The sequence below is a fragment of the Triticum aestivum genome, chromosome 5A (assembly GCF_018294505.1).
Source record: "Triticum aestivum cultivar Chinese Spring chromosome 5A, IWGSC CS RefSeq v2.1, whole genome shotgun sequence".
NCBI lineage: Eukaryota > Viridiplantae > Streptophyta > Magnoliopsida > Poales > Poaceae > Triticum > Triticum aestivum.
This window is the reverse complement of record NC_057806.1, coordinates 688,146,592-688,174,019: the sequence shown is the minus strand read 5'-3', so window position 1 is coordinate 688,174,019 and position 27,428 is coordinate 688,146,592. Positions and strand designations below refer to the sequence as shown.

The following is a 27,428-nucleotide window of genomic DNA, read 5'->3' as shown; positions in this document are numbered from 1 at the left end:
CCCCTTATAAGCCGCCACCCCGCCCCCACTTCGCCACCCCACCCCGCCACCGCAGCCCGCAGCAGCAGCAGCGCAGCCGCCCCGCGCGCCTCCCGCCTTGCCGCCTCGCCGCCGCACCACCCGCGTCACCCCGCCGTCGCCCGCGCCGCCGCCCCACTTGCCGAAAGCCGCCAGAGCCGCGCCGGAGTTCGTAATCTCGCCGTTCGGTTTTTTTCGGTTTAGGTCAAAACCATCGGTTTTAAAAAAAAAACTAGTCCGATTTTCTTTCGGTTCGCCGGTTTTCTTGGTTTAGTTTAGTTAGCGAACATTCGTCCGTACGTTTGTTTTAACGAATGGTTTTCGCCCGTTAGTTACAGACAATAAACGTTCGTTCGTTAGCCTGTTCGTCCGTTTTTCTTTTTCTTGGGTTTTTCGCAATTATTTTCGATCACGATTTCTGATCCGATTTTCGTTTTAGTTTATCTTTTTGCTCGGTTATCGAAATCAAGCGATTCAAGCGCCTAGATCTTCATCTCAAAACCCTCTTTCTGTTTAACTAACTTGAACAAGATTTTGATACTGTAAAATTTGACTTTAGTTCAGATTAGTAAATGGACCTTGTTTCTTTCGCAGTTTGAGTTTCGTTGCTCCATTTGATATGATTCTTTTTGCAAACCGGAGTTCTTAAGTTGAACCTTCTGGTTAGATCTTCTTATTTGAGTTTTACCCTTGCATCTTCGATTGATTGCTTATGTATGCTATTGTTTGTTTGCGATAGAATTCTCGGAGTGCGAAGCGTGCTACATCGAGTCCCTAGGTTTTGCGAATCGTCAGCAAGGCAAGTAACACGTTGATCATACCCTTTTCATACCTAGTTTTATGCATTAGTTCCAATCCTCAAACACTACATGATTAGGATGTGATTAACTTGTGGGTTTGGGAAGTAGATGTTGAGGTCGAACCCATTACCCTGTTTTATTATCATACCCTTGGGAGTTACTTCCGTGTGATTTTCCTACGGTCCTCCACCCAGGCTCAAATGATCTTAAGATTATTCATGCTAGAAACTTACGTGTGCAGCCACAAGCCATTATGAGCTCTGGCATAGTTGAGTAAGTTGCGTGAGCTCTTGAAGAGGTGTGCTAGCAGATGTAGGGGAAAGTAGGTGTAACGGTCCACCCAGAGTAAAGAGTTAATGTTTCTAAAAGACTGTGTCTTGGTCATCTGTTTCTCAAACACCTTGTAGTGCGAGAAATCCAACGGAGTAGATCGAGTCTTGTGGGGAAAAGTGTGCAAACCTCTGCAGAGTGTACAATCTAATCATGGTTAGCCGTGTCCCCGGTTATGGACATTTTGAGTATCTGGTATTTGGATTGTCCTATTATATCTCATCACTCTAATTTAATTTGTGGGTTAATGAATTACTTTTAATTGGGATTGAGTTGGAGCAACCTTCTCAATGATGTTTCAACTACCATGATAGTTAAAATAAAACTTATTCCTTTGTTGTAGGGAAAAATTGGCTTTTCGCAAAAACCTTATAACCATAGAGCCTCCACCAGCCAAATATGCATATAGTGTTAGCCTTATTCTGTTCAATTGTATACTATGTTACATTGCCAGCATATTCCATGTGCTGACCCGTTTTCGGGATACAACGTATCATGTTGCAGACTTTTCAGACGAGGAGTAAGGTACGCTAGGTCGTTGCCGTGCAGCTCAGCTATGTCGTTGGAGTTAATGGACTCACTTTATCTTCCAAGCCTTCCGCTATTATCGTATTAGATGGACTTAAGCCATATTTGTTGTAATAAGTTCTCTTTTGGAGACATTCGATGTAATAAGTGTGTGATTGCTAATCTATTATAAATCCTCGAGTACTGTGTGTGTCAGCATACCGATCCAGGGATGGCACTTAAGCATAGAGACTTGACCGTCTGAGGTCGGGTCGCTACAAGATGGTATCAGAGCACACGCTGAGTGTAGGACACGACCACTTAGCTAAAGCCCTAGATCATTACCCTCTTCTCATTTCTGACTCCTCTCCATTTTCTATTCTTTAGGATGGCGGACGCAAGGAACAAGTTTGCACAACCGGATGAAGACACACCCTTTGGACTTCACTTAAAGGAAGTCACTAAGTACCTAAACATTGGAATACCAAGCTTCACCGGGACTTACAACGCCACTTTACCAGAAGAAGAGCGCTGCATGATTCAAGTTCAAGTCCTAAGAAGGACATTCAGCCAGCCACAGAGCCCATACAGTTTTCTTTTGATGCACCAACCTAGAGTCTAGGAAAGAGTATGGCAGCCCACATCACCATGGGACGCATTGGAGAAGTTTACCACAAGGAGCTTAAGGATACTATCTACCAGATTTGTGGGCACCGAGATGAGAAATGGGAGATGATCAGCACCAGGAAGGATAGATTGATCACATCTTTCACCCAGGAGTTAAACCAGCATATTCGTCGCCAGGAGAGTCAGATGTGCGCATGCATGATAGATCTGAAAAAGGCAATGACAAGGATCACGGAGCTAGAGGAAGAACTCAAGGCTACTCGTGAAGATTATGAGGAGGAAATCATCGTATTAGTGGAGAAGAATGACGATCTGACAAGGAAGCTGGGAGTATTCATGGGAGACCCTGCGCCGGGAGGAGAAGATGATGATTCCACTTCCCCGGAGAACTACATCATCATCGACGACACCGACTCTGACCCGGATAGTAGTGCTAATGACTATGTTGATGAAGCTGGAGCGGATGTTATGGAGTCTTCTACCGATCAATTTTTCCAGTCGACCACCATATTAGTAGTTGTATTCCACCATGTACATAGTATAGTCCGAGCACTTTTGTAATAATAGTTCTAGACCGATTGTATGCCCTTGCTTGCTTGATTGAGTGATATGTTTGTGTTTTGTCTCATGTGCATATGGGTATTGTTTTCTCACTAGACCTTATTCTATTCTATTTCTCTTTCCTCTAAACCCTCAGATGCCTCTGAGACGTGACCCCGAATTTACCTTTCCACCAAAGCTCACTCAGTTGATCCAGCAGCATAATACCTTGATGCAGTTGTTAGTTCAGAACCAAGGCAACAAGAACAACAACAACAACCCACCACCACCACCACCAGTTGATAACTTAGCTCATTTTCTGTGGTTAAAGCCGCCGGTGTTTTCCAGTAGCACCGAGCCAATAGTTGTAGATGATTGGCTCCGCAGGATTGGAAGGGAGTTAACCACTAAAGGATGTACAGATGCTGAGAAGGTGCGTTTTGCTGCGCACCAATTAGATGGACCAGTAGCCTCACGGTGGTAGAATTACACAACCACTTTTCCCATAGCCAATGTTACTTGGGATCAGTTTCAGCAAGCATTCCGCACAACCCATGTCTCAGCAGGAGCTATGAGCATGAAGAAGCGTGAGTTCCACAACTTACGCCAAGGGAACCGTACTGTGGGGCAGTACGTGGATGAATTTAGTAAGCTATCTCGTTATGCCCCTGATGATGTGGCCACAGATGCCGAAAAGCAGGAGAAGTTTATGGAAGGGCTGAATGATGAGATGAGCATGTAGTTGATGGTGGCAACATTCAACAACTACTAGGAGTTGGTAGACAAGGCTCTTATGATTGAAGGGTGATAACCCGCAAGTATAGGGGGTCACAACAGTCTTCGAGGGTAAAGTATTCAACCCAAATTTATTGATTCGACACAAGGGGAGCCAGAGAATTCTCTCAAGTATTAGCAGCTGAGTTGTCAATTCAACCACACATGAAAACTTAATATCTGCAGCAAAGTGTTTAGTAGCAAAGTAATATGATAGTAGTGGTAACGGTAGTAAAAGTAATGTTTTTGGTATTTTGTAGTGATGATAGCAATAGCAACGGGAAAGTAAATAAGCGAAGAACAATATATGGAAAGCTCGTAGGCAATGGATCAGTGATGGAGAATTATGCCGGATGCAGTTCATCATGTAACAGTCATCACCTAGGGTGACACAGAACTAGCTCCAGTTCATTGATATAATGTAGGCATGTATTCCGAATATAGTCATACGTGCTAGTGAAAAAGAACTTGCATGACATCTTTTGTCCTACCCTCCCGTTGCAGCGGGGTCCTTACGGAAACTAACGGATATTAAGGCCTCCTTTTAATAGAGTACCGGAACAAAGCATTAACACATTGTGAATACATGAACTCCTCAAACTACGGTCATCACCGGTAAGTATCCCGATTATTGTCACTTCGGAGTTAACGGATCATAACACATAATAGGTGACCATAGACTTGTAAGATAGGATAAAGAACACTCATATATTGACGAAAACATAATAGGTTCAGATATGAAATCATGGCACTCGGGCCCTAGTGACAAGCATTAAGCATAGCAAAGTCATAGCAGCATCAATCTCAGAACATAGTGGATACTAGGGATAGACCCTAACAAAACTAACTCGATTACATGATAGATCCCATCCAACCCATCACCGTCTAGCAAGACTACGATGGAATTACTCACGCACGATGGTGAGCATCATGAAATTGGTGATGAAGGATGGTTGATGATGACGATGGCGACGGATTCCCCTCTCCGGAGCCCCGAATGGACTCCAGATCAGCCCTCCCGAGAGGTTTTAGGGCTTAGCGGCGGCTCTGTATCGTAAAACGCGATGAATTCTTCTCTCTGATTTTTTTCTCCCCGAAACACAATATATAGAGTTGGAGTTGGAGTCGGAGGAGCTCCAGGGGGCCCACGAGGTAGGGGGCGCGCCCTAGGGGGGTAGGCGCGCCCCCACCCTCGTGGACAGGTGGTGCCCCCTGGCCTTCATCTTCTGCAGGTATTTTTTATATTTTCCAAAAAGTTGCTCCGTGAAGTTTCGGGTCATTCCGAGATCGTTTGTTTCTGCACATAAATAACACCATGGTAATTCTGTTGAAAACAGCGTCAGTCCGGGTTAATTCCATTCAAATAATGCAAGTTAGAGTCCAAAACAAGGGCAAAAGTGTTTGGAAAAGTAGATACGATGGAGACGTATCAACTCCCCCAAGCTTAAACCTTTGCTTGTCCTCAAGCAATTCAGTTGACAAACTGAAAGTGATAAAGAAAAACTTTTACAAACTCTGTTTGCTCTTGTTGTAAATATGTAAAGCCAACATTCAAGTTTTCAGCAAAGATTATAACTAACCACATTCGCAATAACGCTTAGGTCTCAAGTTTACTCATATCAATAGCATAATCAACTAACGTACAATAATAATAGATCTCGGATGACAACACTTTCTCAAAAAAATCATAATATGATATAACAAGATGGTATCTCGCTAGCCCTTTCTGAGACCGCAAAACATAAATGCAGAGCACCTTTAAAGACCAATGACTGACTAGACATTGTAATTCATGGTAAAAGAGATCCAGTCAAGTCATACTCAATGTAAACTAACAGTAATGAATACAAATGACAACGGTGCTTTCCAACTGGTGCTTTTAATAAGAGGATGATGACCCAGCATAAAAGTAAAGATATAGGACTTCGCAGAGGGAAGCAGGGATTTGTAGAGGTGCTAGAGCTCGGTTTTGAAACAAAGATGAATAATATTTTGAGCGCTATACTTTCATTATCAACATAACAACCAAGACATGGCGATATGTTCCATGCTACACACATTATAGGCGGTTCCCAAACAGAATGGTAAAGTTTATACTCCCCTTCCACCAACAAGCATCAATCCATGGCTTACTCGAAACAACGAGTGCCTCCAACTAACAAGAGTCCCAGGGGGAGTTTTGTTTGCAATTATTTTGATTTAGTTTGCATAAAGCATGGGACTGGGCATCCGGTGACCAGCCATTTATCTCGTGAGTGAGGAGCGGAGTCCACTCCTCTTGAGAATAACCCGCCTAACATGGAAGATACGGACAACCCTAGTTGATACATGAGCTATTCGAGCATACAAAATAGGATATTTATTTGAAGGTTTAGAGTTTGGCACATACAAATTTACTTGGAACAACAGGTAGATACTGTATATAGGTATGTATAGTGGACTCGTGTGGAATAACTTTGGGGTTTAAGGGATTGGATGCACAAGTAGTATTCTCGCTTAGTACAGGTGAAGGCTAGCAAAAGACTGGGAAGCGACCAGCTAGAGAGTGACAACAGTCATGAATATGCATTAAAATTAATCAACACCAAATGCAAGCATGAGTAGGATATAATCCACCATGAACATAAATATCGTGAAGGATATGTTGATTTTGTTTCAACTACATGTGTGAACATGTGCCAAGTCAAGTCACTTAAATCATTCAGAGGAGGATACCACCCTATCATACCACATCATAACTATTTCAATAGCATGTTAGCACGCAAGGTAAACCATTATAACTCATAGCTAATAAAGCATGGAACAAGAAACTATGATCTCTAGTTGTCATTGCAAACATGTTTATTCATAATAGGCTGAATCAGAAATGATGAACTAATCATATTTACAAAAACAAAAGAGGTCGAGTTCATACCAGCTTTTCTCATCTCAGTCAGTCCATCATATATCATCATAATTTCCTTTCACTTGCACGACCGAATGATGTGAGTAATAATAATAGTGCATGTGCATTGGACTAAGCTGGAATCTGCAAGGATTCAATAAACAGGAGAAGACAAAGCAATATGGGCTCTTTTATCAGATCAACAATTATGCATACAAGAGCCACTTCAGCAATTTAATTAAGGTCTTCTCCTATCGACCCCAAGGAAAAGAAAAGAAATAAAACTATTTACACGAGAGAGCTCCCAACAAGCACTACTAGGGAAAACCGTAGCAGTAGCGCTGGTTTTGTGCTCACTAGTAGCGCCGGTAGGCGCACTACTAATATGGCGCTACAACTATTGCTTAGCAGTAACACGTGCCCACACGCGCTACTACTGGGACAAATAGCTGCAGCGTTTGTTTACTCCCACGCTACTGCTAATGTAACTACTGGTAGCGTGTTTTCTCTCCATCGCTACTAGTATTCTTTTATTATTATTTTATTTTTAGTGTATTTATGCGCCATCGTACAAATATTCGTACAATACCAGTTATGAGGTTTACATCATTATGCCCATAACAGCGTGTCAAATGAAGGTGGATTAGGTTCAAGTGGAGGCAATATGTGGTGCATGTCAAAAGTATACTACTAACCCAAACTTGATCTAGTTTGGACTAGTAGTACTTTCGATGTGCACCACATGTTGTCTCCACTTGAATATAACCCGCCAGCACAAGCTATTTAATCATCATCATAGTCATTACCACCAACAGTATTTATTTAATCACCACTAACACTAGCTAATAATAATCATCATAGTCATTACAACCAACACTAGCTATTTTATCATCATAGTAATAGTGTAGCACATCATCATCCTCAAACTCATTTCTAGCTAGCTAATAACTCTTGCTTGTCTCTCTTAGGTAAAATAACATAAAACATGTGTAGCTCTCCTCCTTGATCAAGTTGGAGCAGGCAGATGAACCTGTCTCCTAATCGTGGGTAGCGCATCTGTTTGCTGCCCCCTAGTACTTCTCTGCGCTTCTCCATCACACATTTGGTCCAGTCTTGCACTATTAAGCATCCGTCGCTAAACTTGAATGCGCTAAAGTAATCCGTAGGATATCTTGGCCGTAAGCTAATAATACTCATGGTACCTTTAGTCTCGATCCCATAAGGCACAACATTCATCGGGAGTTCCTGTTGAAGAACATTGTATGGTAACATACTTAGCGATGAAGTTTAGCTTCAAAAATAATGTATGGAAAAGATGCACTGAGGACAAATAGTAAAAATCTTACCATCCTTCCTAAATAGATGTGACCGTAGTTCATTACGAACACTATTGGTCACACGTTTTCAGTACTAACATTTCTAAGTGCGGGAAGAAAATTTGTCTTGACAGTATCAAGATCCTCAAGCCATGAAACATAATGACTTAGCTCCTCATAGTTTAGTTCAGCCTCGGGACAGTAGTAGGTCCTGTGTACCAAGTGTTGGACATGTTTGCTTGCACCTAAATAAGCTGACAATACAAATTAGTTGTCAACTATTTTTAAATAAACAATATCAAAGACATAAATATGGTTGAGAAACTTACATAATGGTATAACTGGAGGCGTCTGCACATCGACCCAGATGTCGGTATTACCTTTAATATCATCTTCCGGACGAATATCAAAGGTGATAACCATATCATGCTCAAATGCATAAGTATTGCATAGTGCTCGCCATGTTTTGCATCCAAAATAGGTGTAGTCGCCTGAATTGTACAATTTTGCGTGGAAAATATAACCATGCTCGGTCTTCAAGTAAACTTTCTTTTCCTCCATAGTACGACTGAAACCTATCTTATCCAATACAAAAACTCTTGCATGGCAGGGGATACGCTAGTAGAATAGTAAAAAAAGACTTGTCATGCTTAATGTCATGCTTAAATTATAAGTTGAAGCAAATGAAGCAAATGTCATGCTTAATTACGAAAAAAGACTTGTCGTTGTGACTTACTGTATCCACTTCGAAGTTCTCGTCCAGCTTGATGCTGAAGCGCCTATCATCATCTAGGAAGATTCCGTCGCACAGGCCGCGCTTGTCTTTGCAGTATTTGCAAATACCGAAATCCTTTTTGTCATCAGACATTTCCTATGTTCATAGTTAAAACATTAATTGAAAATCGACCAAAGACAACTACCAGGATACTCAACACACAAATCCGGGGCACTCGATATTTCCTACATATTCTGGCACAAGTCATGCCAAAATTCACGGAAAAATCCGGCATGACCTTTGCTAAAATAGGACATACCGAGCGCCTGAAATTTGCCAGAACGGAAATGAATCAACACTCCGGCAAAACATAGGCCACTCGGAGGTGTAACCTGCAAACATGACCGACCACTTAGGCAAGCACATATCCTATTTGAGCAACACAAGATATACATTTCAAAATATTTTATAGGACTCAAATTAGCATGCATTTAATAAGTAAAAGTAAATCATCTCATGCGTCCGTACATCGTCATACATATAGTGTCATACATCCCGAATAGTGTCATACATATATATAACATCACTAATACAACTAAAACCCTAGCACACGATGGGTATCGGCGCGGGCCGTGGACACCCACAGAGAAGGAACCATCACGGGATCATAGCTCCAGTGAGATCCCTGGAGAACCTTCCAGGTATTGGAGAACCTGTGCTCCAACGCAAACAAGTAGCGACGGACGTGCGCGTCCTCCTCACTGACACGGTGACGCACCACCTCCGCGGGGTCCTCGAGCCTCTAGACCGTCACTGGCCCACGCGACCGCCACCAAAGAAGGCTCGGGTCAACGACAGGCTGGCTCCTCACCAACCTGCGCCCCTCGGTAGGTAGCGCCTCCCGGTACCACCCTGGCGGAGCCAAGTCCCGGACATGGCCCATCTGGTCAAGCAGGTGTGGTCCTCCGCCGACTCGACGACGAGGATGCGAGATAGGCATCGTCCACGTCGATGCGGGAAAAATGCTTTAACTAAAAAAATAGCAACAAGTTCTTACTAACTAGTTCTATTAATTCAACTAGTTCTTATTAAAAATAAACTTACTATATATAAAAATAAACTAGTACCTAATTAGTACATAGTTCTTACTAACTAATTAGTACCTATGAACTACTGCCCTAATTACCATCTAATTTGATGAAACTAGGGGTGGAAAGTGGTAGCGGATATTCCAATTATCCAACTATAAAGTGAAATAAGTGGTCAATTTTTACTCGTTTTATGATTCATCTTAAAAATTTGATTCGTTTCCACCCTTACATGAGCCCTAACTCATTTGAGCCGCATCTGCATCCGATTCGTTTCCACCCTTACATGAACCCTAACTAATTTGATGCAACTAAAATATAAAGAAACCCTAGGCAGAGGGAGGAGCATGCGTGCTCACCTCGGGTGCCTGCGACGAGGGAGGGGCAGGCGGCGTCGAGGTCGGGGTCGGGGCTCAGGCGCGCGGCGGATGGTGGCGTCGAGGTCGGGGTCGGGGGCGGCGTCCGGGGCGGCGTTGAGGTCGGGGGCGGGGGTGGCGTTGAATCTGGGGTCGGGGCGGCGTAGAGGGTGTGCGGAGAGCGCGCGGCGGCCGACGAGCGACAGCGGCGGCGAGAGTGGAGAGCTGGATTTGGGGGAAGTGGTCGTGGGGAAGGACGAACCCCGTGGTTAAGTCAGAAGTAGCAGTAGCATGTTCCAGAAAGCGCGCTACTGCTACGTTAGATACAGCGCGTTCTGGGATACACGCTACTGCTACTCCTTTCACCTTTTCCCCTTTTTCATTAAGTTTTCTTCACATTTTATTTTTTTTCCTTTCACCTTATTCTATTTCTTTCATTTTCAATTACCTTTCTATTTGCTTTCCATTTAATTTTATATCCTTTAGCAGTAGCGAGTTTAGATTAAAACGCGCTGCTACAAAGAAAATAGCGGTAGCGCGGTTCGATATAGGTCGCTACTACTATGTGTAGCTTATTGGCTAAGCCGTGGGAATTTTAGTAGTAACGTGTTTAGAACAAGACGCGCTACTGCTAAAACTTTATCTGCAGCGCTGTTTGCACATGCGCGCTACTGCTACTTAGCACCAGCGTGCTTCTTTGACCCCGCGCTACTTCTAAAGTTCTGTGTATAAGGTTTTCCCCTAGTAGTGAACTAATTTTTTTGGTTTTTCTTAAGGTTTATTAAACACACAAGAAGAAAGCCTAAAAAGGAAATAAACTAGCATGGATGATACAAATGAAAAAGTATGAGCACCGACATCTAGCAATCAGTGTGTGAACATCTCTATCCCTATAGTGTACCAGTTCAAAATTTGGATTTACCACCTCGGCTACAGTCTTTCCCGCCAGAGAGAGATGAAATCAATTCCAACCGTCGATCTCTTCCTCTGTGTTAACATCCACCCTCCATCGCACGCTAACTTACCAGATCCAACGGCCCATCTTTGATGGACTCGCCCACCTCTTACCATTTCCCACCTGTGTGGAATTTGCTCGCACCTTCGTGATGACTCCTCACGTGACTCTCTCTGATTAGAAAATCAAAATCACCCCACGCGCGAAACCGGCTGGGAGCCAACACTAGCGAGCGCGCCAAACAGCAGCATCTCCATCCACTCCGCAGCCCACACCCCACCGCCGCCTCCACCTGCTGTCTACTCCGATTTGGTTTCCATCTTCTTTTGAGTGCTTGCAACTCGTGGGATCTAGGCTGGGAGGAGCGGAAGTGCCCTAACGTACAGGTGAGTCCGTTGCATATCTATTTTTCTTTTCACGCTGGTTCCGATTTTCTTGATCTTTTTCTCATATGAGATTATCGTGTAAGTTCATGCTTCTTGCAAAGAACTATCTATTCTCACCATATTACAAATCTAAACAAAATGATGACATTTTCTGTCCCTTGTGGAGGGTATGCATTTTTTGTGCACATAAGGTGTTTGTGTATTTGCCCAAGCTGTTATGAATATATGTAGACCAGCGGAAGCGAAAGGATTAATGTATGGTTGTGGATCTGCATACCAGAATCTGATGTATAAGCGGAATGGTCATATTCATGCTTTCATATTCTTGTTAGTTGGTTCTTGGTTCCTAATATAATGTTTTGATTTATTCAGAATTTATACTCATTTGAGAAACTTACATATGATGTTCTCTTTATTTTTTGATGAGATTATAGACTAAAAAACTGCAGCTCTGTAATTTGATCAGATCTAAACTGAACTAAACTTTCAGTTCGGTCAGTACATATCGTCTCATAACGAGTAATATTGTCAGTCAAAGCATTAGCTTTGCGAAATTCATGCCTTTAGTTTTAATTTATGGAATAACCTTGTTTAAACTAAACTTGCAGATTTGAATTGGCAACTTCGAACGATGAACCTCGCCGTCCAGCATGACTCTGTTTCGGTACTCTGTTGGGAATACCAGCCCATTTGCTTCTCCTTCATCAGTCCCGGGTATATAAGTCTTCCCCTAACATAGAGGTACACAATCTGTAATCATATGGTTTCCTGTTCTAAGCACATTTTATAGATACCTTTGTGGTCTCCTCAGATGTACTCCCTCCGTTCCAAAATAGATGACTCAACTTTGTACTAACTTTAACTAAAATTAGTACAAAGTTGAGTCATCTATTTTGGAACGGAGGGAGTATAAAAGAAGATAGTAGAAATAGGGTTATCATATGAAGGATACGAGCAATTATGTATGCTCATCATATGAATGCAGATAACTACGGAGAACGATGCATTCAGTTGGAAGAACGAACTCCTTTAAAAAATATTACGAATGCCCCAGTGGTTAATTCAACAACAACACTAGAAGCGAAACAAGGTTCTATATCTTTGGACTCAAATCATGTTCCTGAAGATTGATTAATATTTATATTTTCTTTGTATTTGATGTATCTTCTTTTTGCTAATTTTTCAGTGCTAAATAATCATTTTGTTGAATAAAGAAATGTATCAATAAATCCTATACACCGTAAGCGTTTTCGTGATCGGAATAGATACTTGCAAATGACACCAGTTCAAAGAGAAACCTATTTACAGAGGAATCGCGAGTGCAAACGGGCAAAGAGAGAAAACTATAGAAGTAGCAGCAGTGCGTAGTCCATACCTGGGCGGAGAAATATGAGTTGCAGTGACCACATACACAAGCTTATGGACTCTTCTCAGGTGGCAGAAGGTACTTTGTTGAGGTTTATAATAAATATAGTTTAGTTAGCATTACGTGTGCTTGGTGAAGGAATTAATATCTTCTTTTTTCAGGTTGCTGCATGGACATTTCAGCGGTCGATCAGCATGGTTGCTCATCAAAAATGAAGCAAGGTTTGATAAATAAAACTGTATTTAGCATCAGAATCTATTTTAAGATGTATTACTAATAATAATATAATCTAAATTTTGTGTGTGTGTGTGTGTGTGTTTTTTTTTTTATCATGTGAAAAGCAGTGGCCACATTTGGTAGTTTTGGGATATCTAAGTCTGGTAAAGACATATCTGAATTGGACCAGCACCTTATTCTTCAGACAAATATGTGCCACCTAGATCATGGAACTCGACTGATGGTCAGTCGATCGGGAGTATATGCACCTTCTATTTCTCTTGAAGATCAAGCTGCAGATAATGCATTGACAAACAGTAGTCGACGTAAGCGACAACGTGGCACTAAGTGGTACTCAAACTTGGCAACTGAACAAAAAGAAGCATACTTACAAAGGAATCGTGACTATAAGAAAAGAAGAAATTCTCATGGAGTGGGTTGTAGTAACGCACATGATACAACTGACAAGGCAAGTTGTAATACACATAATGTAACTGGACAGACTGACAACTTGGTTCATCAACATATGCCTATGGAAATTCAAGAGCATAATGATCATGAATCTGAAGACACAATCTACATGCCAACTGATTTTTTTCCTGCTATCCAAGGTAATTTCAGCACCAAATGACAATGATTTTCTAATTTACTTTCCTCATAAGTATTAATTATGATAAATAATTTGCTAAATTGATTTAATAATCAACAGATAAAATTGGGGAAATTGGAGATGATATAATAGGTGAATATGGGCAAACCAAATATATGCTTGAAGGCGATGATGAAGATTGTGATAGCTGTTTATTCGGCGAAGGAGGTAAGTATTTTAGTATATATCTTGTCAAATGGAGAAAAAAAACAGATATTGGTATCGAGGTAACTATTATACTATTTTCTCACTTCCAAATAACAATGGACATGTTCTGAATATGAATCATATCAAGAAGCAGACCATGCTATTTGCGAAACACAAGTTGATCCGTATGACCACATATATAAAAATTTACCAAGTGGTCATCATGTTTTGGAGCCAGTACCCAATTGCAGACATTGCACCGCAAAAAGGTTTCAATACGAGAAACCAACTTTTTGTTGCATGGGTGGCAAGGTCAAGATAGTAACTCCATTGTTCCTGAAGAAATGCATCGATTGTACACAAGTCAAGATCCGGAAGCAAGATATTTCCAAGATAACATAAGGTACTTCAATTCACACTTTTCTTTTACCTCTCTTGGGGTTATGCTGGATCAACGATATTGCAATAAAAGGTCTGGAGATTACACTTTCCGTGCACAAGGTCAGATTTACCACGGGATTGACCAATTGGTTCCAACAGGGGATGGACCCAAGCATCTAAAATTGTATTTTTATGACACGGATGTTGATTTGCAACATAGATTCCGATACTCTCCTAATCTTGATAAAGTTCTTATCCGCAAATTGATGCACATACTTTCACATAATCCTTATGCCCAGATATTTCGAAGCCTTGGTTCAGTGCCAAAACTTGATGAATATCGGATTGAGCTGAACACATACATTTGTTTAGATCAACGAGTATATAATACGCCTACTACGTCCCAAGTAGCAGCGATTTGGGTAGAGGGAAATAATCCTCAAGGTCACTTTGACAGGAGTTAAGCCACAATCCATAAAAGCATACCAAGGCTGTTATGATCCACTATCATACCCACTTTTCTTTCCGCGGGGGGGGGGGGGGGGGGGGGGGGGGGGGGGGAAGTTGGATGGAACTTGAATATACCGAAAGCGGGAACAAATTCTAATATTTGTGTTAGTAGACATCGAGTAAATGACCTCGAGGAAGAAGGTTAGTTTTGTCATATTTTGATGGTGTTGTCAGTTTTAATTGTTTTATATATTTATATCTAAATCAAATTTCATTGTATAGGGCAAGAGTACAACTCTGGTTCTTGTGTTTCACCAAGGGAATATTATTGTTTCAAACTACAAATTCAAACCAAAGAATTTAATGTGTTACTTTTTGGAAAACGACTCACTCAACAATATATTGTTGATATGTACATAAAGATTGAATCAATAAGATTGGCATTCTACTTAAAACCAGCAACTCAAATTCTCATACGAGCAGATCTATATCAAGGGCTGGTTGATAGTGTTATTGCTGGTGAGACACGTGCATGCATGATTGGCAAGCGCATTGTGCTCCCTGCCTCTTTCATTGGAGGTCCAAGGGACATGCGCCGAAGGTATCTAGATGCTATGGCTTTGGTCCAACGGTTTGGAAAGCCAGATTTATTTTTAACAATGACGTGCAACCCAAGTTGGGAAGAGATAATAAAAGAACTCTCACCAGGCCAATCAGCACAAGACCGACCAGACTTGGTAGCACGGGTCATTAAGGCAAAATTAGAGGATCTGAAAAAGCTTCTATTCAAGAAGAAATTCTTTGGTGAGGTTGCTGCTTACGTGTATGTGATTGAATTTCAAAAAAGGGGACTGCCTCATGCACATTTCTTGATAATCCTGAAGTCAAGTTACAAAATAAACAGCCCTGACCAGTATGACCATATTATATCCACTGAAATTCCTGATAAGGATAAGTACCCTGTGCTGCATGATTTAGTTATTAAACACATGATGCATGGTCCGTGTGGTGTTATCAATAGTTAAAATTCATGCATACAAGACGGAAATTGTAAATACCACTATCCCCGCCCGTTCTCGGAGGTTACGTTGCAAGGAGAGGACTCATATCCGATCTATAGACGCAGGGATGATGGTCACCAAGTGCGCATTAGGGGAGCTATTTTAGATAACAGATGGGTTGTGCCATAAAATCCGTACTTACCTATGAGATACAATTGTCATATCAATATTGAAGTTTGCTCCAGCATTAAGGTTGTTAAGTATTTATTCAAGTACATATACAAAGGCCATGATCGTGCCTCTTTTATCCTAGAAGCCGCAGGAGATGAAATTATTAATGAAATTCATGAATATAGAGTTTATATCACCTCCAGAAGCAATATGGAGGATTTATTCTTTTAATCTCAGCGAGATGTCTCCTCCTGTTTTACCATTACAGGTTCACTTGCCAAATATGCATATTGTGCACTATAAAGATTCTGATAATTTGGGGAATGTGATAAATAGAAATTCATCTTCCAAGACAATGCTAACTGAGTATTTCAAAATGAACTCCATTGATAGCTATGCCAAAAATTTTTTATATAAGGAATTTCCTGAATTTAATGTATGGCAAAGAAACCACAAAACATGGAGACGTCGTACACAGAGGATTCAAATAGGTGGACTTGTGGCTGCTCACCCTGCAGAGGGCGAGAGATATTACTTGAGGGTATTGCTAAACCATGTCAGGGGGGCTACATCTTTTGAGGATTCACGTACTGTTGAAGGCGTAGTTTGTTCCACTTTTAGAGAGGCTGCAGAGAGAAGGGGTCTCATTGAAGCAGACAGTAGTATTTCTGATTGTCTTAGGGAAGCTGCAACATTTCAAATGCCTTATGCACTTAGGAGGCTTTTTGCTACATTTTTGGCGTTCTGTGAGGTAACACATGTTCGTGCACTGCGGGACAAGCACTTTGAAGCCATGTCTGATGATTTTCGTAGGGAGAGCATAAGTAATGAAGCAATTGAGCAGAGAGTGCTTAGAGGTATTGGAGATTTGCTATACTCTATGGGTAAGGACATCCAGAGCTTTGATCTTCCTGATCTATTGGATGCTGGTGATTTGGAAAGCTGAGAGCAGAGAGAATTAACTGAAGAGATGTCTATTTTAGTTGATAAAGAAGACTTACAATTGTGTGAAACTTTGAACAATGAACAACAGCTTGCTTTTGATGACATAATGAACCATGTTACACAAAAGAAGGGTAAGGTCTTCTTCATTGATGGTCCAGGAGGCACACGGAAGACATACCTTTATAAAGCCTTGCTGGCTAAAGTGCGGTCCATGGGACTAATAGCCATCACAACAGCAACATCAGGCATCGCGGCTTCTATTATGCCCGGTGGCAGGACTGCCCATTCCAGATTTAAAATACCAATAAATATTCAAGAAGACACTATGTGCAACTTCACTAAGCAAAGTGGAACAGCAGAATTACTTCAAAGATCATCTTTGATAATTTGGGATGAAGTTGCCATGACAAAACGACAAGCCGTTGAGGCACTTGATAGAACTCTTCAAGATATTACAGGTTGTGCATCACCATTTGGAGGAAAGACAATAGTGTTTTGGGGTGATTTCAGGCAAGTCCTCCCTGTGGTGAGGCGTGGCACCAGAGCACAAATTGTTAATGCCACACTTAAAAAATCTTATCTCTGGGAGGATATGATACAAATAAAACTCAAACACAATATGAGAGCAAAATCTGATTCATGGTTCTCTGATTTTCTTTTGAGAATTGGAAATGGTACTGAAGAATCAATTGGTGAAGACTATGTGCGGCTGCCTGAAGAGATAGTTATAGGTTACACAAATTCAAAAGCGGCTGTTACTAAGTTGATCAATGATGTATTTCCATCGCTTAATGAGAATGGTACATCACCATATTACATAAGTTCCCGTGCCATTCTTTCCACTAAAAATGAATATGTGGATGAACTAAATGCAATGCTTATAGACCAATTTCCTGGAGAAGAAAAAATATACTACAGTTTTGACTCAGCAGTGGATGATACACACAATCACTACCCACCTGAATACCTAAATTCTCTCACACCTAATGGCCTACCTCCACATGTTCTTAGATTGAAGATCAATTGTCCGGTCATCTTGCTTCGAAATTTAGATCCATCTAATGGGCTATGCAATGGCACGAGGCTCATTATTAGGGCATTTCAAGATAATGTTATTGATGCAGAGATTATTGGAGGACAACATTCTGGAAAACAAAATTTTCTTCCATGAATTCCTTTGTACCCTTCTGAGGATGATGTGCTTCCATTTAAATTCACAAGAAAGCAATTTCCTATTCGTCTTAGCTTTGCAATGACAATCAATAAAGCTCACGGTCAAACAATTCCAAATGTTGGCATCTACCTTCCAGAACCTGTATTTTCTCACGGTCAACTTTATGTTGCTTTGTCTAGAGGGATATCAAGGCAAACGACAAGAATACTTGCCAAGCCAAACAAGGATATCGACCCATCAGGGAAAAGTACTAAAAATATTGTCTATAAGGATGTTTTGATGTGATAAATGTAACATAGATGGACTGCTGTTCAACAATGACCAACAGAGGTAATAACTCATTAGTGTTTTTGAATCATTTGAATAACACCATGCATTTTCTGTTCCTTTATCTAGCTGTAAATTTGTGATATCAAAGTAGCATAATTAAGCCTATGTGTTGCATGTATAGGTTCAACACCTTGTTTGCTCAATGCAAAATCTTTAGTTTGATTATCTTTTGCTATGCTAATAACTTTTGCTACCCATCAAAGATTCTGACACTCATGTCAAGGGTGCATTCTGGGTCATACTTTAAGATCTCACTTTTCTATTGCCGCCAAATGCATTTACTCTAATCATAAGAAGAATGACTTTGTTTTAGTTTTGGTACATGCCTTGCTTTACCTTTTCTTTGACAAAGTTGAATTTGTTTTCCTTTGCCTTGCCATGAACAGAACCTTCTTCTCTGACATATATTATTTATCTTTTGTTTGAAACTGTGATTATGTCCATGCCCTGTAATTCATTTAGATATTAGTCAATAATTTCCAGTGACTAGTCCATTTGATACTTATAATTTGATTCTTGCATGATTTCTACAGGAAGAGTCCAAAGCTGCACTATTTCAGTCTCTGTAGATTCAAGCGCCGGTCAGTCTCTGTGTTTCCTATTCGACAAAGTAAACAAGAAACTTGCTTCTCTACGTAGTGTCAGGATGCCTGTCAACGGTATATAGAGTGTAATCCTGTAGTGCATAGTTTAGCTATGCAGATGTCATTCGTTTCTGGTTAGATGACATGTCCAATGACACGAAGGAGCTTGTCTTGGAATATATTGTGATATGTTTTAACAGTATGTTGCAAGGAAGCTTTCTCTTTCATGTAAAAGAAAATGCCAGCCGTGTGCTCTTATGATCTGCCTATAAATGCCAAGCCTGTCAAACTACTGTGTGTGAGAGTAAAATGCAAACTGGGCAAACTGCTTTGTGTCATGTTCCACTGAATATGCACCATACATCGCGCAAATTGCGCGTAAAGAAAGAATCACTTCTATATATTTGTTTTCATAGTATAGCACCATTAAACAATTCAACAAAGAAAAAATGCCATTTTCATTCCTATGCTTCGAACCAACCCCACAACCACACTTTGCCAAGAATTACCATTTTCATTGCATATATCTTCAGTAATTCTCCATGGCATAGAAACAACCAACACGCACACAACAGAAACTTTAAAATTCATATACAAGGAGTACTTTTCTCCTGCTACCCCTATATGCTTTGCCATCTTCGAGACCCTTGCTCCCTGATGGATCATCGGGCGGCAGGGGTTCACCTGATCTCCACTCCCAAGGCGCTTGGGAAGGAGCCAGAGGTACTCCTCTATGACGTCGTGGTCGGCATCAGTGTCAGGGGCTCGGGCCAAGGCTCGGGATGGCGGGAACGCGAAGTGGATGGTGGCGCAGTAGTGAGAGAGGCGAACAGATATTGCACTTTCACAAACTGAAATTTCAGAATGTTAACTTAATTTCAGAACAATACCTGCCCTCACACAGAGAGGTCGAGACCGACTGCTGGTATCCCATGGACCTCGATCGTCATATAAGTTCTCAGGCGGGGGTGCAGCCATCTACAATTGTCGACCGAAGGGCGAGCAACGGCTTCTCGCTGAGAGGTAGAGACCGGCGACAGGATAGGGTTCAGACATAGCAACACAACCTGAGAGGTAGGACGCTGCAGTGGAGGGTGGCGCAGGTGGTAGCCGATGACGGGAGGGCGAGGAGGCGGCGGTCGGTATTGCTGACTCCTGTGGCTAGATTTAAGTGCGAAGGAATTTGGGCGTCGATATGAGAGAGGACGACGAGAGCTAGAGCAGAGGGGATCGGGTGAGGAGGGGCAGCGCAGAACGGGGGAGTAACCGAATAGGTGCGATGCGTGTGATGTAGTAGGCCAGGCCTGTTGGGCTAGGCCAATGGGTTCATGTGTAAGTGAACCTTACATTTTTGTATATATACGTTTTTTCTATTGTTTCATATCTAAAAGAAAAAAGGTATGTGTATACGTGTGCATATGTCGTTTCCTTTTAATTTCAAACCAACTAAAAAATGAAACGGCATAATGGTGTAACATGTTAGCAAATTCAAACACATCGGTTCTATTTTATATTTCTTGTATCTATCACCGTGACTTAATTTGATGGTCAATAAATTAAAACTAATGTTTTGGACAAAGAATACACCACGTTGGTATTATTACATCTTTTATTTGGAATACATGGAGGCGTGCATTGCACATGCACTTTTACTAGTAAATGTAATGTCGGTGGGAAATACGTACTCTCCCAAGTTTAGGCTTTTGGCCTAAGTTATTCTATAGCCACGGCTGGCCTGATGGATATCCATAATAATAGCTGGGGTCGTACTGAGATGCAGCGGCTATCGCCTCCTGAGCTGCAGCGTGGCGACGATCGGCCTCCGCTCTCCTCTCGTACTCATCTGCCTCCTCTCTGATAATAACATATATTCCTTTTGCCTGATGATCAAAGAAGGTAGGAGCAGAGAGAGTAATATGGACAACACGGTGTCTGTTAAAGATTAGTCGATACTGGAGAGGTGATTCATTTATCTCGACAAACTGGTGGTGAACCATAGCATTAAAGTCTAGGTAAGCAGGGGGTAATTCAATATCATCTTCGCGTATGGCTATACCAAGAAAATTAGCTATGAGGGTTGCATAAATTCCTCCAAAGAAATCTCCATTAAATCTATTAAGATGCAACCTACGTGCAACAATGGCTCCCAAATTATAAGATTTATCTCCTAACACAACACTCCTAAGAATACTGAGGTCAGGGACACACATGTGACATGCCTCATCTTTACCATTGATGCATCTACCTATGAAGAGAGCAAAATAATGTATAGTAGGAAAGTGAATGCTGCCTATGGTAGCCTGTGTAATATCTCTAGATTCTCCCACAGTTATGCTAGCAAGAAAATCTCTAAATTCAGATTTGCGAGGATCCCTTATACTACCCCATTGTGGAAGTTTGCAAGCAGTGGTAAAATCCTCTAAGTCCATAGTATGAGAATTTTGATAAAGATCAAACAGGACAGTTGGAGAATTACGTGAAGATGAAAATTCAAACCTCCTCACAAAGGAACTAGTGAGATTGTGATACTGGCTGCACTTCTCTTCCTCGAAGCTCACAAGGTCAGCGTTACGCAAATATGCGTTAAATTCTTCCTTAATTCCCGCTCGATCCATAGAGTTCTCAGAAGGCCATTCACAAGGACGCACTGGGGCGTCTCTTGGTGGCTCATCATCAGCATCACGCATTGCAAGCTTGAGTCCTTGCTTCCTTGAGGAACCACCTTGGAACATTTTCCTAAGCATTTTTCTTTCTCTAAAAAATTCTGAATTTTTTTAGTAACTTCAAAATAAAAGTAAACCAAACTCAATAACATTGATAACAACTACTCCTACAAGTGCCTAGGGCCTATATCATGCGTCAAAACTACTTTTGACCATATAAATTTGACATGCAAGCTCAAGAACAGGGTCACCTAAGCAGCAAAAATTTGCATTGAATAAAACACTAGAATAAAACTAATTGGACCAATGGAGGAGTCACATACCAAGGAACAATCTCCCCAAGTAGTTTTGTGAGAGGTGCTTTAAGCAGGGACATCAAAAATGGCAGCAAAATGAACTAGAACTCGTGCTTGAGCTGGATATTCATGTTTGTGGGAGGAAGAAGAAGTGTGTGGGTGAAAGGATAAGTGGAGGAGGGCCACCGTGGGCCCACGAGGCAGGGGGCTGCCCAGGGGGGTAGGGCGCACCCTCCACCCTCGTGGGCAGGTGGTTGACCCCCCTGCTGTGTTCTGAGTGCCAAATATTCTCAAATATTCCAGAAAAAATCATATTTAAATTTCAGGGCATTTGGAGAACATTTATTTTTGGGGTATTTTTATATTGCACGGATAGTCAGATAACAGACAGAAAAATATTTATTTTATTTTATTTAATATAAATAACAGAAAGTAAAAGTGGGGTACAGAAGGTTGTGCCTTCTAGTTTCATCCATCTCATGCTCATCAAAAGGAATCCACTAACAAGGTTGATCAAGTCTTGTTAACGAACTCATTCCGAATAACATGGAACCGGAGAAATTTCGAATAACACTATGTTACCTCAATGGGGATATGCACATCCCCAATAATAAGAATATCATATTTCTTCTTGACAGTAGGAAGAGGAAATTCAAAACCTCCAAATATAATCGATGAAAATTTTCCAATAGAATTGATACTGTGGACTTGAGGTTGTTCCTTCGCAAAGTGTACCGCATGCTCATTACCATTAACATGAAAAGTGACATTGCCTTTAGTGCAATCAATAACAGCCCCTGCAGTATTCAAAAAGGGTCTTCCAAGAATAATAGACATACTATCGTCCTCCGGAATATCAAGAATAACAAAGTCCATTAAAATAGTAACGTTTGCAACTACAACAGGCACATCCTCATAAATACCGACAGGTATAGCAGTTGATTTATCAGCCATTTGCAAAGATATTTCAGTAGGTGTCAACTTATTCAAATCAAGTCTATGATATAAAGAGAGAGGCATAACACTAACACCGGCTCCAAGATCACATAAAGCAGTTTTAACATAGTTTCTTTTGATAGAGCATGGTACAGTGGGTACACCGGGATCTCCTAGTTTCATTGGTATTCCACCCTTAAAAGTATAATTAGCAAGTATGGTGGAAATTTCAGCTTCCGATATCTTTCTCTTATTTGTAACAATATCTTTCATATACATAGCATAAGGATTCATTTTGAGCATATCAGTTAATCGCATACGCAAAAAGATAGGTCTAATCATTTCAGCAAAGCGCTCAAAATTCTCATCATCCTTTTTCTTGGATGGTTTGGGAGGAAAAGGCATGGGTTTCTGAACCCATGGTTCTCTTTCTTTACCATGTTTCCTAGCAACAAAATCTTTCTTATCATAACGTTGATTCTTTGATTGTGGTTTATCAAGATCGACAGCAGGTACAATTTCTATATCATTATCATTGCTAGGTTGAGCATCATCATGAACATTATCACTAGTTTCAGGTTCATTACCAGATTGTGTTTTAGCATCAGAAATAGAAATATCATTTGGATTTTCAAGTGTTTCAGTAATAGGTTCACTAGAAGCATGCAAAGTCCTCTTGCTCAATTCTCTTAGGGTGGCCTTCAGGATACAAAGGTTCCTGAGTCATTCTACCAGTTCTAGTAGCCACTCTAACAGCATTATCATTATTCTTACTATTAAATTCATTGAGCAAATCATTTTGAGCTTTAAGTACTTGTTCTACTTGAGTGGTAACCATAGAAGCATGTTTACCAATAAGTTTAAGTTCACCTTTGACATTAGCCATATAATCACCCAATTGTTCAAGCATATTTGAATTGTATTTCAACTGTCTACCAAAATAAGCATTAAAATCTTCTTGCTTAGCCATAAATTTATCAAACTCATCTAAGCATGGGCTAGCAAATTTAGTGAACGGGATTTCGAATTTATCATATCTATAGAGAGAATTTACCTTTACTACCTGTGTCGGGTTATGAAGACTATGAGTTTCTTCAATAGGTAATGGATTAAGATCATATGTTTCTTCAACAGGCAGTGAATTAAGACCGTGTATTTCTTCAATAGGAGGTAAATTCTTAACATCTTCAGCTTTAATACCTTTTTCTTTCATAGATTTCTTTGCCTCTTGCATATCTTCAGGACTGAGAAATAGAATACCCCTCTTCTTCGGAGTTGGTTTAGGAATAGGCTCAGGAATTGGCTCCGGAGGTGTCCAATTATTATCATTTGTCAACATATTATTCAATAGAATTTCAGCTTCATCCGGTGTTCTTTCCCTGAAAACAGAATGAGCACAACTATCCAGGTAATCTCTGGAAGCATCGGTTAGTCCATTATAAAAGATATCAAGTATTTTTTCTTAAGATGATGATCAGGCAAAGCATTAAGTAATTGGAGAAGCCTCCCATAAGCTTGTGGGAGACTCTCTTCTTCAGTTTGCACAAAATTATATATATATCCCTTAAAGCAGCTTGTTTCTTATGAGCAGGGAAATATTTAGCAGAGAAGTAATAAATCATATCCTGGGGACTACGCACACAATCAGGATCAAGAGAATTAAACCATATCTTAGCATCACCCTTTAATGAGAACGAAAATATTTTAAGGATATAAAAGTAACAAGTTCTCTCATCAGTAGTGAACAGGGTGGCTATATCATTTAATTTAGTAAGATGTGCCACAATAGTTTCAGATTCATAGCCATGAAAAGGATCAGATTCAACTAAAGTAATTATTTCAGGATCAACAGAGAATTCATAATCCTTATCGGTAACACAGATAAGTGAAGTAGCAAAAGCAGGGTCAGGTTTCATCCTAGCATTTAGAGATTGCTTATTCCATTTAGCTAATAACCTCTTAAATTCGTGTCTATCCTTACAAGCTAAAATAGCTAAAGAAGCTTCTTTATCAAAAACATAACCCTCAGGAATAACAGGTAAGTCTTCATCATCAATTTCAGCAGTATTATCAGATTCAATATTTCAATCTCTCTAGCCCTAGCAAGTTGTTCATCAAGAAATTCACCAAGTGGCACAGTAGTATCAAGCATAGAAGTAGTTTCATCATAAGTATCATGTATAGCAGAAGTGGCATCATCAATAACATGCGACATATCAGAATGAATAGCAGAAGCAGGTTTAGGTGTCGCAAGCTTACTCAAAACAGAAGGTGAATCAAGTGCAGAGCTAGATGGCAGTTCCTTACCTCCCCTCATAGTTGAGGGATAAATCTTGGTTTTTGGATCTTTTAAGTTCTTCATAATGATAAGCAGATATAAATCCCAAGTGACTCAAAGAATAGAGCCATGGTCCCCGGCAACGGCGCCAGAAAATAGTCTTGATAACCCGCAAGTATATGGGATTGCAACAATTCTCGAGGGTAAAGTATTCAACCCAAATTTATTGATTCGACACAAGGGGAGCCAAAGAATACTCTCAAGTATTAGCAGCTGAGTTGTCAATTCAACCACACCTGGAAACTTAATATCTGCAACAAAGTGTTTAGTAGCAAAGTAATATGATAGTAGTGGTAACAATAGCAAAAGGTAACAATAGTAAAAGTAATGTTTTTGGTATTTTGTAGTGATGATAGCAATAGCAACGGGAAAGTAAATAAGCGAAGAACAATATATGGAAAGCTCGTAGGCAATGGATCAGTGATGGAGAATTATGCCGGATGTAGTTCATCATGTAACAGTCATAACCTAGGGTGACACAGAACTAGCTCCAGTTCATTGATATAATGTAGGCATGTATACCGAATATAGTCATACGTGCTTATGGAAAAGAACTTGCATGACATCTTTTGTCCTACCCTCCCGTGGCAGCGGGGTCCTAATGGAAACTAAGGGATATTAAGGCCTCCTTTTAATAGAGAACCGGAACAAAGCATTAGCACATAGTGAATACATGAACTCCTCAAACTATGGTCATCACCGATAAGTATCCCGATTATTGTCACTTCGGGGTTAATGGATCATAACACATAGGATCAAGAACACTCATATATTGATGAAAACATAATAGGTTCAGATCTGAAATCATGGCACTTGGGCCCTAGTGACAAGCATTAAGCATAGCAAAGTCATAGCAACATCAATCTCAGAACATAGTGGATACTAGGGATCAAACCCTAAAACTAACTTGATTACATGATAGATCCCATCCAACCCATCACCGTCCAGGAAGCCTATGATGGAATTACTCACGCACGACGGTGAGCATCATGAAATTGGTGATGGAGGATGGTTGATGATGATGATGGCGACAGATTTCCCTCTCCAGAGCCCCGAACGGACTCAAGATCAGCCCTCCCGAGATGTTTTAGGGCTTGGTGGCGGCTCTGTATCGTAAAACGTGATGAATTCTTCTCTCTGATTTGTTTCTCCCCGAAACACAATATATAGAGTTGGAGTTGGAGTCGGAGGAGCTCCAGGGGCCCACGAGGTAGGGGGGCGCGCCACCACCCTTGTGGACAGGTGGTGGCCCCCCTGGCCTTCATCTTTTGCAGGTATTTTTTATATTTTCCAAAAAGTTGCTCCGTGAAGTTTCTAGTCATAGCGAGAATGTTTGTTTTTGCATATAAATAACACCATGGTAATTCTGCTGAAAACAGCGTCAGTCCGGGTTAGTTCCATTCAAATCATGCAAGTTAGAGTCCAAAACAAGGGCAAAAGTGTTTGGAAAAGTAGATATGACGGAGACGTATCAAAGGGAAGCAACAGCAGATTGAGAGCCGCAAAAGGAAGTATGGACAAGGAAGATACAACTTAGGAGCTCAACAAAAGCCTCGTTTAACCCTGAACTCGAGAGGACTTGTCCATAACCATGGAGGTCACACCCACAATGGAGGGAGTTCTCACAACCACAGTGGCCCCAAGAATGGAAACGAGAACGGAGCAGGTACTAATCAGAACCGCTCTAACCCAGCCACACCCGCAAAGAAGGACCTAAGTCATATTACTTGTTTCAAGTGCGGGAAGATTGGACACTACGCCAATGAGTGCCCTGAAGCAAAGTATGGAAATGGCAATGGAAGCGCTGGGAAGAAGCCCAACCCTTTCAACAGGGGACAAGTGAACCACGTGAACGTGGAGGAGGTTGAGGAGCAGCCTGATGCCGTTGTCGGTAAGTTTTTCATTAGGTCATTTACTGCAATCGTTCTTTTTGATACTGGTGCATCGCATTCATACATATCAAGGGGATTTGTGGATAAATATAAACTGCCCACTAAAGTACTTAGGACACCCATGTTAGTAAGTTCACCAGGAGCGGAGTATATGGCAAGCCAAGGATGTTTTCAGATGCCATTGACCATTCGAAGCCATGTTTTCCCCTCAGGCCTGATAATTTTGGAGTCACAGGGATTGGATGTGATACTAGGAATGGATTGGCTATCGATGTATGGAGGAAACATCGATTGCGCGAGTAAGTCGATTTTGCTCACCACCCCGGAGGCAAAAAGGATCAAGTATGTATATAGGCGTGCACCTAGGAGGATCCAAGTAAATACCCTCATGGGAGTTGTTCAGGAGGAAGTGCCTGTAGTGAAGGATTACCCCGATGTTTTCCAAAGGAGCTACCAGGCATGCCGCCAGATCAAGACATCGAGTTTTTGATAGAGCTATTTCCAGGCACCGGGCTGATATTTAAGAGACCCTACCGGATGCCCGCAAATGATCTAGAAGAGACGAAGAAGCAAATTGAGGAGTTGTTGGAGAA

General features: G+C 41.0%; 1 long non-coding RNA gene across 1 annotated transcript; it reads left to right on the top strand.

Annotated features, from left to right (window-relative positions):
* The first annotated feature begins 11,118 nt into the window (after positions 1 to 11,118).
* Positions 11,119 to 18,984, top strand: LOC123106014 (uncharacterized). The gene is made up of 9 exons (XR_006451171.1): positions 11,119 to 11,296; positions 11,905 to 12,037; positions 12,282 to 12,386; positions 12,483 to 12,740; positions 12,824 to 12,883; positions 13,007 to 13,489; positions 13,588 to 14,077; positions 17,976 to 18,126; positions 18,660 to 18,984. It is a non-coding gene; the product is annotated as an uncharacterized lncRNA (long non-coding RNA).
* Positions 18,985 to 27,428: the final 8,444 nt, after the last annotated feature.